The sequence below is a fragment of the Triturus cristatus genome, chromosome 11, assembly GCF_964204655.1.
Source record: "Triturus cristatus chromosome 11, aTriCri1.1, whole genome shotgun sequence".
Lineage (NCBI taxonomy): Eukaryota > Metazoa > Chordata > Amphibia > Caudata > Salamandridae > Triturus > Triturus cristatus.
In genome coordinates this window covers 442,982,008-442,993,884 of record NC_140594.1, presented here as the reverse complement: position 1 = coordinate 442,993,884, position 11,877 = coordinate 442,982,008, and positions in this window count along the sequence as shown.

Genomic DNA, 11,877 nt, shown 5'->3' with positions numbered 1-11,877 from the left:
GTTTTCCTCTCTCCGGTATGTCCGGCACAGGGGAGGTCGTGACACCATGCGAACACCATTCTCCGTAACTCCTGAATTGGGATCAAGAGTTGGTGACCGTTAAAAAACAGACCCTGGTGGCTCTTCCATTCTGGGTGGAATTTCAACCAGGTTCTCCAGGTAAAGGTGTTCATTCCTTGCTTGGTCTTCTGTAAGAACAGATCCGTGTGGATGGCCCCGATCACTTGGTTGGGTTCGATTATGGCCCTTTCCTTGGTTCCGGGTTGTCCTGTCGGTGTTTCTTGTCTTGTAAGAGCGTCAGCTTTCTGGTTATCTTTGCCAGGGCGAAAGGTAATAAGAAAATGGAATTCCGCAAAAAACAGCATCCACCGGAGCTGACGCGGGGTTAGATGTCGTGCGGCTCGCATGAATTGGAGGTTCCGATGATCCGTGTAAACGGTGACTTGGTGAACCGCCCCTAATAACCAATGTCGCCATTCACTAAACGCATCCTTTATCGCTAAAAGCTCCTTCTCCGCAATCGTGTAGTTCTGTTCTGCGGAGTTGAGCTTTCGGGACCTGAACGCAATGGGGTGCAGGTATCCTGTTTCTTCATTCCTCTGGGACAAGACCGCTCCCACAGCTACTTCCGAAGCGTCTGCTTCCACGATGAATGGTATCTCGGGACGAGCATGGGCCAACACAGGGGCAGAAGTAAAGGCTTGTTTGAGCTGTTCGAAAGCACTTTGGGCGTCAGAAGACCAGTGAAAGGGTACCTTTTTTCGGGTAAGTTTGGTGAGAGGTGTTACTTTCTCCGAAAAGTTAGAGATAAACCTCCTATAAAAGTTAGCAAACCCTAAAAAACTCTGAATTTCTTTCACGGTCCGGGGTTGGGGCCAGTCGAGGATTGCCTGCACCTTTCTTTCTGCCATAACCTGACCAGATGGGGTAAGCATTACCCCCAGGAATTCTACTGTGGTCACATGAAACTCACATTTGGAGATTTTACAGTAGAGTTGATGATCCTGAAGGGCCTGTAAAACTCTTCCTACGTGGGCTCGGTGCTCCTCTTCGGTGGTGGAGTAAACCAGGATATCGTCGATGTAGACGACCACAAACCGATCCAGAAATAGCCGTAGGACATCGTTCAGGAAGAATTGAAATGCGGCCGGGGCGTTGCACAGCCCGAAGGGCATGACCAAGTACTCGAACAGCCCATACCGCGTCTTGAAGGCCGTCTTCCACTCGTCGCCTTCTCTCATGCGAACCAGGTGATATGCCCCGCGCAGGTCCAATTTGGTGTACATCACCGCCGTCTTTACTTGTTCCAGAAGAACCGGAATCAAGGGCACGGGGTATTGGTTCTTAACGGTGATGGCATTCAAGGCTCTATAATCAATGCAACACCGCAAATCCCCGTTGGCCTTGGGGATAAAAAAAAGGGGGGACGCCGCTGAGATCGGGAAGGGCGGATGAATCCTAAGTGCAGATACTTGTCGAGATATTCCCGGAGATGGAGATTTTCAGGAGTGGTAAGCGCATAGACCCTACCACACGGGATTTCAGTGCCTGGGACCAAATCGATGCGGCAATCGTACTCCCGATGTGGGGGAAGTTCTTCCGCCTTACTGTCACTGAATACTACCGTGTATTTCTCATAGCATTCTGGTAGGGTCACGTCCTTTTCTGCCGCCGTTGCCACATGGAAACCAGCAGCCAACATTTCCGATGGTCGTGTGGGGTAGCGGTTGCACCTCTCCTGACAGTAGTGGGATTGCAGGATTAATGTCTTGTGGGTCCATTGTATCGTAGGTTCATGCTTCTGGAGCCAGGGGAGACCCAGGATCACTCCGTAGTGTGGGGCACGAATGACTTGGAAAGACAGCATTTCGTGGTGATACCCACCATAGACAATTTCATACTCCTGGGTCATGTAGCTGATAGGTCCGGACTCCAATTCCTTGCCGTCTACGGCATATACTCTTTCAGGGGTGGTTTTCCGAATGAGTTGTAACTGTAGTCGTTGAGCTTCTTGGTAATCAATAAAGCACCCGGTGGCGGCGGAATCAATCATGGCCTGTGTTTGATTTCTTCGTTCGTCCGTCAGGATGTCTACTTCAATGAAGAAATGCTTTACTTCGACGGCGTTATGGCTGTTAACTGCAGGGATCAGATACTTGCTTGATGGCTCCCCTTCGTGAACCTTCAAGCTTTGAAGTTTTCCGGATCTTTTCCCGTTGTTACTGCGGCCATCTGTCCTGGTCGCGGACGCCCATACCGAGGTCGTACGGGACATTCGCGGAGAAAGTGCCCCTTTTTGCCGCAATAGAGACAGAGGCCTTGTTTCCTCCTTTGGTCTTTCTCGCTCAGAGTGAGGGAGGCCCGCACGGCTCCGATTTCCATAGGCTCAGGTTTGCTAGCCGAAGAGTCCATCGACGGACTGCGGTCTGATTGAAACGAACCTCTGTCCTTTCTCCGGTGATCCCCTTTCCGTTCTTGGAGGCGATGGTCCAGCCGTAAGGTCAACTCGATGAGGGCAGAGCATGTGGAGGGTTGAGGGTCAATCTGGGCAAGGACGTCTTTCAGCTCCTCCTTCAGTCCTTGGTAGAAGACGGCGGCTTGCTTGGATTCTGGCCAGTCTGTCTCGGCCACCAACCGCCGGAAATGGTTCAGGTAAGTAAGCAAGTCGGTATTACCCTGGCGTAGTACCAATAAGTCCCTGTCTGCCGCGAAGGACTCGGTCCTTCTATCAAAGGTTTTTTCGAATTCGGTTCTGAAGGCGTTCCAGTCGTACAATAACGGGTCGTCCCTTCTCACCAATGGCACTGCCCACTGTGCTGCTTCTCCGGCCAAATAAGAGATCACAAACGCCACTCGTGCTTGATTCGTGTTGAATAGCTTTGGTTTGCAATTAAAATGAAGCAGGGCCTGGGTTATGAACACTTGTATCTTTTTGTTATCCCCATAAAACCTTTCAGGGGAGGCCAACGGGATTTGCGCGGGCATCTCTACGACTACTGGGACTGGTGGAGGGCGCGTGGTGTCTCCTGCATCAAAGGGATTCCTTTGCATCCTTTCTACCCTAGCCTGGAGAGCTGCGCTCTCAGTACGTGAGGCCGTGAGCTCTGCTTGAACAAGGGCCAGGGCTGCCATGACATCTTCCAGGGTGGTCATTCTCACACCAGCACAACCGGGAGGAGCAAATTCTTGGGCTGGTTATTCTGTCACGCTCCGTCTTCCGGTGTTCCTCGGAGTTGTACTGATGCTGAATGGGGTCCACCTCTCGACCTCCCCAAGTCCGGAATATAGAATAACACAGACTGGTGAGGTGGTCGAGCGAGGGAAGGAAAGGGTAGGGACAGCAGGGAAGGAGATCTGTAACGAGAAAACACACAATCAACCTGCGTGGTGGAACACTGTCTCACGAACATGCAATAACTAGTGCAGCGTTGTTTTACCCAGGGACAGCCTCCTACCTGTAACGGAAGAGAACAATGCAGTTTTGTCAGGAGAGAGGGTACAGGGGGTGACACTGGTACCGCCCAAAACTCTAATGGACTGAAACTGGTAGGGCTACTTAGAGCGCTTCGATCCCCTCGCTTGGACCCTCTTCTGAACAGAACGAAAGGAGAATAAACCATACAGTGGGAACTGTTTCAGTCACAGTGGTGTGTCCGTTTATGCCAGATAAGTCAAATAATACGTATCTAAACTTGGCGTGAAGTAAGTAAACAATATCTCCCGTTAAGGAGTCTTACGGTTTCGTAGTACTGAGGTGCCGGTAGTATGGCCTTGCCTTCGGCTGAGTATCAGTCGTGGGGAACACTGCCACGGTATTGAGCTGCCTTCAAACAGCACCACAAGAGGCTTTAGCGCTCCTCTGCACGAGGCTCCACCAAGGAGTCTCTCCAACAGAGGAGCGAACAAGGAAGGTGCCTACAAACAGCACCCCAAGAGGCTTAGCGCTCCTCTGCACGAGGCTCCGCCAAGGAGTCTCCCCAACAGAGGGTCGAACAAGGAAGGTGCCCGCAAACAGCACCACAAGAGGCTTTAGTGCTCCTCTGCACGAGGCTCCGCCAAGGAGTCTCTCCAACAGAGGAGCGAACAAGGAAGGTGCCTTCAAACAGCACCACAAGAGGCTTTAGTGCTCCTCTGCACGAGGCTCCGCCAAGGAGTCTCTCCAACAGAGGAGCGAACAAGGAAGGTGCCTTCAAACAGCACCACAAGAGGCTTTAGCGCTCCTCTGCACGAGGCTCCGCCAAGGAGTCTCTCCAACAGAGGAGCGAACAAGGAAGATGCCGGTTCGGATCGAAGGCTGCTCTGCGTCTTCTACTCACGTCCTGCGTCAAGAAGCGCTGAAGCCGGTCTTCGGGTCGGAGCGTTTCAACGGCTCGCCAGGAATGGACGTCGAGGAAGAATAACCAGCGTCTGTTTGCTCTTCCGGCTCACGGATAAGGGATTCGGCGCACAGCATACGCTTCACGTTTAGACGCGTCGCGCGCTGCGCCTCATGGGAATTGTAGTCTTTTTTCAAATCGGGGCAGTCAGTGACTACCGGGTGCTCGGCCTGACAGTATCATCTTCTTCAACTCAAAACGTATGATGCATGTCAAGGGGTCGGGCCTTTTTGAAAGCTGCGGTTAAGTCAAGGAGATCCATGGAGGGGTGCTAGGATGTGCTATCTTGTTTTGCATTGTATATCGGCTGTCCAATACCTGCTCCTTTTCCATGCCCTGTTTGGCCTTCCTGCAGGATGGCACCACTGCTATTGTATACATTGGCCCTCATGTATTTTTATTTCGTTTTTCTTATTTCCTTTTTACAATATTTAAGTTTGCATGTATATTTTATGGCTATGCATTGGGCGAAATAAAGTAATTTAGATTGACTGACTATCATTCTCCTCTTAACCAACCCAGTATATCCCTCAACTGGTCTACTAGTAGCTTTCTATGCTTTGCTGTGTTTCCAGTGCTAGCTCCTCTACCAACCTCTGTGCATTCCCACCTGCCTCAGCACCAGCTCTCAATTACCATTCTCTGTGCATCCCTACCTACTGCTCCAATACTTTACCCACATTCCCACTTGTTTCGCTCCAGTCGCTTCCTCGCAGCGCCACATAGTATTACTTCCTGTGATGTCACTTTGTGCAGCATCATGTCTGTACTACAACTTCCGGATGTCACACGAGCCAAAGTTCGTGCCTTGAGTTTGAGCACGAGCGATCCTCTAGAAATTTGGAAGTTGGAACTTTGAGCAGGGAATCCATAATCCACTAAACATTGCTCCTGAGATAAATTATTGATTCGAGAACCCAATGCAGATATCTGTCAACAACCTGAGGATCACAGGTTCTAATCCTGTTACAGATGTATATTCGTCCTTTCAATCTTCCAAGTTTGATTAAATGAGTTCTATTGGGGTGGGTAAAAACACCTAAAATTAAATAGCGCGAGGAGTATATAAAGCTTGTTGTGTTCATTAAATAAACAGGAAAATGAGTTTCCCATTGAGGTATTCTGCATCAGTGCTTTGCTTATTCTGAGTCAAAGCAAAAGGCCCCAGAGCCCAGGAACTTCCACCAGCGCTAGAATTTATTCACAAAAATAAAGCTTCAAACGGAAAGATGAAATGAAGGCCAGGAAGCGATCACAGAGGAGATGAGAGAACATATTATGAGTCAGCGCAGAGCCGGCTGCTCTCTGTCCTAATCCAATTTGCTGCACGCGCACTTTACATTCATCGCAATATGGTATCAGCCTTCAAATCCAGCCATTGAGGCTTATCAGATGCTGATCGTCACGGGCCAAGTCTGCAGAGCGCGCCCATCTTCCCCATCCGGAAATATGGCGCCGCATCAGTAATGATGGCAGAAGGAGCCCACGGTGAGGGGCTCGGGCAGAGCCCCCTCTGATGCAATGCATACTAGAGCAGCAGCGCCCTTCAGAGCCGTGTGCACAGGCGCAAGGAGTCACACGGCAGAAGGTGTCGGGACTTGGCTTTCAGAACAAGTGTACAGTGAAGTTTGAGAAAAAGAGAGAAGATTCTCCTTCTCTCTCTCATGCGCTCTCTCTTCTCCATCTGACTGATTTCTCGTCTGTCTCTCTCTAAATTTTCTGGGCAGATCTACAAGAAACTAAAGCACCGCTGTGCCGCAAGTCATTTTGCTGCGCCCGCGCTGCGTTAGTTTCAAAGCACAGGGATGCGACATATTTACAACAATATGTCGCATCTCTGTGCTTCACTCTGTGCTGGCGCACACACTGCTGTGCAAGGGTGCAAGGGTGCTTGCGTCGAGGGGAGATTGTTTTTGTGCAGGAAGGGGCACCTTCCTGCACAAAAACAATCAATTGAGGTGATTTCCTCTTCCAATGTGTGCTGTAGAATGCAGCACACATTGAAAGAGGAACAAGCATTGGCATAGCCAATAGGTCTCGCATTTGGGACCTTATAAGTGTTTAGCCATGCAATACTTGATGTTGTTACACCAAGGATATTGTGCTGCATAACTAAACACTTATAAGGTCCCAAAGGCGAGACCTATTGGCTATGCCAATGCTTGTTTACATAACCACTAGCAACCGTGCCTGCTGAACTGAGGTAAAATCTTGTATATGGTGGACACTAATGTAATGTTGTCTGTTATGGTCATTATTACATGTTAAGCTACAACGGCTCTGTGGGGATGAAGCAATTGCTTTGTCATACAAGTACTTGTATAAAGGATTAATTTGAAAACAGTATACTGAGCATTGAATAAAGCTTGCAACACTTTGAAGTAGGAAAAATCTGAGCGGGCAAGGTAATAATATAAAGAGCAAACCCAATAAATACAAACTGCTGGATTTAGCGGGAAGCTTTTTGTTATTAACTTGTTTCATTAGAATTAACAAATAGACATACTGTAGGGCTGTTCAAGTTAAAATTCAAATACGAAAGTGACAGGTGCTTCTTCATTGCTTCATCCCAACAGAGCCGTTGTAGCTTAATATATACTTACCCAGGCTCTGAGGGTCACTGGGTCGCCCCATTATTCTTTACTTTAACAGTCATTATTACAACACTAAAAATAATAAGTGACGCTCGTGATGATTTTCAGTGAACTTAAGTAGCACTTACTACAAACTTACTTACAAACAAATGTTTGGAGATATGGTTGGAGACCCTTGCACTAAGCATCATCTTCTGTTGTATGTATATGTTGTATATATAAAAAACCATATCTGAAATTGTGATGCTCATGAATTTTGGAATATTATTTATTTATTTCTCACTACCCTGATCACAGTTACCGGTGTATTTTCACTTACATAATAGGTAGGTTTAAGGTTCCCTATTTGCTTACGATTGTACTGCTTCAAGATGGCGGCCCCGTTTTGTGTAGAGAAGTTTAATGCATTTGGGCATGTTTATTGCAAGGGAGGTACGTTATCCCTTTGACCCACTGGTCCTTCAGGTGACATCTAAATGGTAAGTTTGGTAAGGATTGTGATCTAGAAAAATGGTTACATACAGGTCTATTGTCTTGTCATACGTGAATATACTCTACAACATGGTGCTAGATTTTCTATACAGTTGATGGTCCCGCGAGATTTGTTGCGTCTATATGCTGTATACGACATCACTAGGTAAACTTCGTAACGTTGTGGACTTGGCAGGAGCTCTACCCGATTCTCGGCGAGATTGAGGAGGCGCGGAGCCGGGGATGTTGGTATGCTGTAATACGGGTGCATTTTACAACAGAGGTTTCTTTTGACAGATTGACACAAGATCATGGATTGTGGATTCTTTTGACTTGTACTGATTACCAGGAAGTCGCTCGAGTACTGGCAGCAGGTAAGGATAGTTCATGAACTGAGTAGTACACATTGAGCATATTGACGTCCTTACTTTATTGACGGTCATCATATTGCTTTTAGATATCGGCGTGTTACGTAGTCCCACTAGGATATTCAGTTGGTGGACTTTGTGTGTAAGTTTGACTTGTAGAAGTGCTTGTCCTTTCCCCCATGTGTTGGAATTTCATGGAATCTTAGCAAGATTGCCTTTTTAGGTGGTGGCAGCACCCTTGAATTAATTTCTGGTGTGAACACTGCACACCAAGCTGTTGTGCCGATTTTGTAAAAGCACAGTTTTCACTTTTGCATGTAGTCACTAAATCAGTGTTCTCTCACAATTTGGATGCAACTTCTATCTTACAGCTGTTGATTGAACCATGTAAATGCATGACTTGCCTATTTTTGTTTGTATTAACAGGTTTGCCCCCGACGAAGGGAGGGGGAGAAGCAGGAGTTGTGTGTGCGCGTGCGTCATCGTGATCGCGATCGCTCTGAAAGCGAAAGTGATCGCCATCGCGATGACGCACGAGTTTTCAAAGTGCTGCTGGCGGCCGGCTGCGCGCGTGCATGATCGTGTGAACGCAAGCATTAGGCCAGCCAGCAGCACTTTGAAAATCCCACATACAAAATGTCTCTCCGAGCCAGCGCATGCGCTGGGCTCAGCGAGACCTAAAAAACGAGGAGAAATTAAAACATTCCTCCTCATTGTACCTCGCTATGCCACACCTAGGGTGGCGTAGCATTCCACTTGGTTTACAACAGCTGATCTCACAACTTGTGCTGTACATCTCAAATGCACAATTAACAATAAACCTTAACAAATCTAATGTCCCATGCTTCCCCAGCACTCTAAAAAAACAACCATAATTTGTTTGGAGGATAAATTCTTGTACTCTAACCCAGGTGGATGAATGCAAATATGTGGGCATCCTACTAGATCACCAATTAAACTACAAACATCATTTAGACCTTGGGAACACAAAAGCAAAACAACTTCAATTTGCTTTCAAAACCATACAAAAAAAACTAAGCGGAAGTTCAACCGGTCACTTGCTAAAGGTTGTAGCAGCAAAATTTCTGCCTCCAATCACATACAGCTCGGAAATGATGGCTACCAAGGACTCTAAAACACTAAACCTTGCCCAATCAAGATTGTTTAAAAAACTCTTCTCAATTCCGCGACATATTTCCCAAGCGCAAATACGCCTGGAATACGGATTACCAAACCAGATACCGACCAGACAAGGGGTCCTGGCCAAATATTACTGGCGCATGAGGGACGCTGAAGATAACACGCTTGCCCATCTATGTTGGGAAGAGGTCGAAAAACAGGCTAGGCAGACCAATTCCACATGCAAGTCTCTTAGGCAAGCGCTTCTATCGCTAAATCTGGAAGAAGCTTGGCATTCACAATTGTCATATTCTGCTTTTAGGCAAACAAACAAGCATCATTGCAAATAGACAAAGCATTAGTGGCTGGTAAAAGTCATGCCTGGATCGTGATGCCAACATGTAAACAACTGAAACAACAATCCTATTTACAAGAATGTTTCAGCAATCGCTATAAGAGGAAACTAAGCTTACTGAAGTTGGGGTGGTTTCCGAGCAAAGACCTTACCCCAAAATGGTTACGGACCTGGACAACTCTGGAATGTCGCCTCTGTGACAAGGGAGTAGAGTCGTGACTCGTTATTGCATCTATTATGTATCTGCCTGGCCTTACAAAATCTAAGGAAGATCCTCTTGAGGCCATTCCTAAGAGAAACACAAGTCAGGACCTGCAGGGCGGCTGTGATAAAATGGCTCAGTGGGTCTTCGATACAACTTTCCTGTAAAACTATCAAATTCCTGACATTTGCTGCTCAAGAGCTAAAAAAAAAAGGCAGCAGCAAAAGAGGAACTGGGACATATGGACACCTTGCAGCCGGATCCAGATCCTCTTTCATTCTCTTTACAGCCACGCTCCTCCCCCTCCCCTTCGGGTTTATTCTAAGATACTGCAAGCATTTTATTTGAGACAAGAGGGGACAGTATCATCTAATCAAATATAAGCCCTTATGTGTGCAGCACCCCCTGTTATAACAGTCATTTGTTGGCCCCAATCTTTTAATGAGAGGGTCATTGCCTTATAAAAGTGCTACCCCTGTTTCTTTTTACCTTTTTACATTTAAATACGCTCTCCCTGTTTTTACTTATCATGTATATCGGTGCAAAGTCGCCCAGGACACAGGGGCACGTTTTATGCTGTTTTACGCTGATTCAATATGTTGATGTTTATCACATGGTGGTAAGTTCCACCCTTTTACGATTTTAACAAATCAAAATAAAGTATTTATGTCATTCTGACGCATTTCCAGATTTACGATTTCTCGTAAATCTGGTAATGCATCAGTGGACATGGGTGTTGCGTGGGAACACCCACAGCAACACCCATGTCACGCCGCTAACACGCAAAGTGTTGCGTGAACAGGGGCGATATTTATAAGCACAGCTAAAGTCACGCAGGGTGACTTTACCTGTTCTTGTAAGTATCACGTAGCAGGCTGTGCCACTGGTGCGTCACGCAACGTGATGCACCGGCGGCACAAGGGGCTTGTAAATCTGCCCCTCTGTGTTTGTCTCCGTCAATCTTACTCACTCGTACTCTTTTTCACTGTCTCTCTTCCTCTCTGCCTCTCTTTCTTACTCTGTACTTCTCTTGTTCATACTTATCTCTCGCCTCCATATCCCCCTTCGGCTTCTTTTTTTTCTCAGATTCAATTGATCTCTAACGACATTAGAAATTGTACAAGTGTCAGCAATGTAACTTTCGTAGACTAACTTTTGTGATCTAATACGTTGCACTATTACTGTGTCTCACTTTTTGTTCCTTTCTTGAAATTCAATAAAAATTATTAGAAATAAAAAAAATTGTACAAGTGTCACCAATATTTTAGGTGACATATCAATCAGAAAACTACAAATAGTTCCTGCATTACGTTTCAGGTTTTCTTTACAGAGAGACACATACATGCAAATATAAATACATCTATCTAGTTTAATTGAAATTTTGTTTATGCCTGAATAACCTTACATAATTCCTGGCATTTCACATTGTGCTAAGTCAGATAATTGAGATTTCGTTCGGGTAAAAATTCACGCAAACCATTATTCCCCTGAAGTGTTATTGTGTGGGTTTTTGTTTAGTCCAACATGACAGCAAGGATGCATTTAGTGCTAGAAACAAGGAAAAATGCTGCTCCGCCACATTGCATAAAATAAAAAATTCTGCGTGATTTATGGGCATTTCACATCATTTACACAAAGAACATTACACAAATGTTGCCCAGACCTACATGAAAATCCCACAGATGTCGCCAAATCACGGGGCCTGTGACTGCAAACACGCTTTTTGTAATTTATATAAAAGCCCTTTTACTAATTGAAGAAGTCTTTCAACTTGTAAAAGGGCTTTTGCAGCCCTTTCAAACTTGCAAATAGCAGTGGTATGAAAGATACATTCCTCCCGTATTTACAAGCCAGAAAGGTATTTATCAATGGTTTATGACCCCTATTGCAATTGCAAACTATTGATCAGTTCACAGCTAGCATGCACTCCATGGGGGTCAGCTGGAACTTTGGGTTTACCCTGGTCCAGGGTGACCTCAAGCAATCGCTATTTGACTCTAAGAATTACATTTTGATTTATTCTTTAAAAATGCATAACATGGTCTTGTTGTACTGAGAAAAATATAATCTGTTTCTCTAACCCTGAGTGGAGTATTTTTGTGTTATTTTTCTCGTGTTACTATGTGTGTGTGTTGCACAAATACTTATCACAATGCCTCTTTAAATAAGCCTGACTGCTATGTGCCAAGCTACCAAAGGGGGAGCACAGGCTATCTTTTAGTGTGTGTCTAGATTACCCTGACTAGAGTGGTGGTTCCTGATTGTACAGGGTCCATACTCTTAAAACCAGAAACTCCAGTTCTAACACTCTCCCAATCCCAGCCACATACTTTAGCCTTCTGGTCTCTGGCCCATGTCATTCGGTCGTAGCCTAGAATCATTCCCATTAATA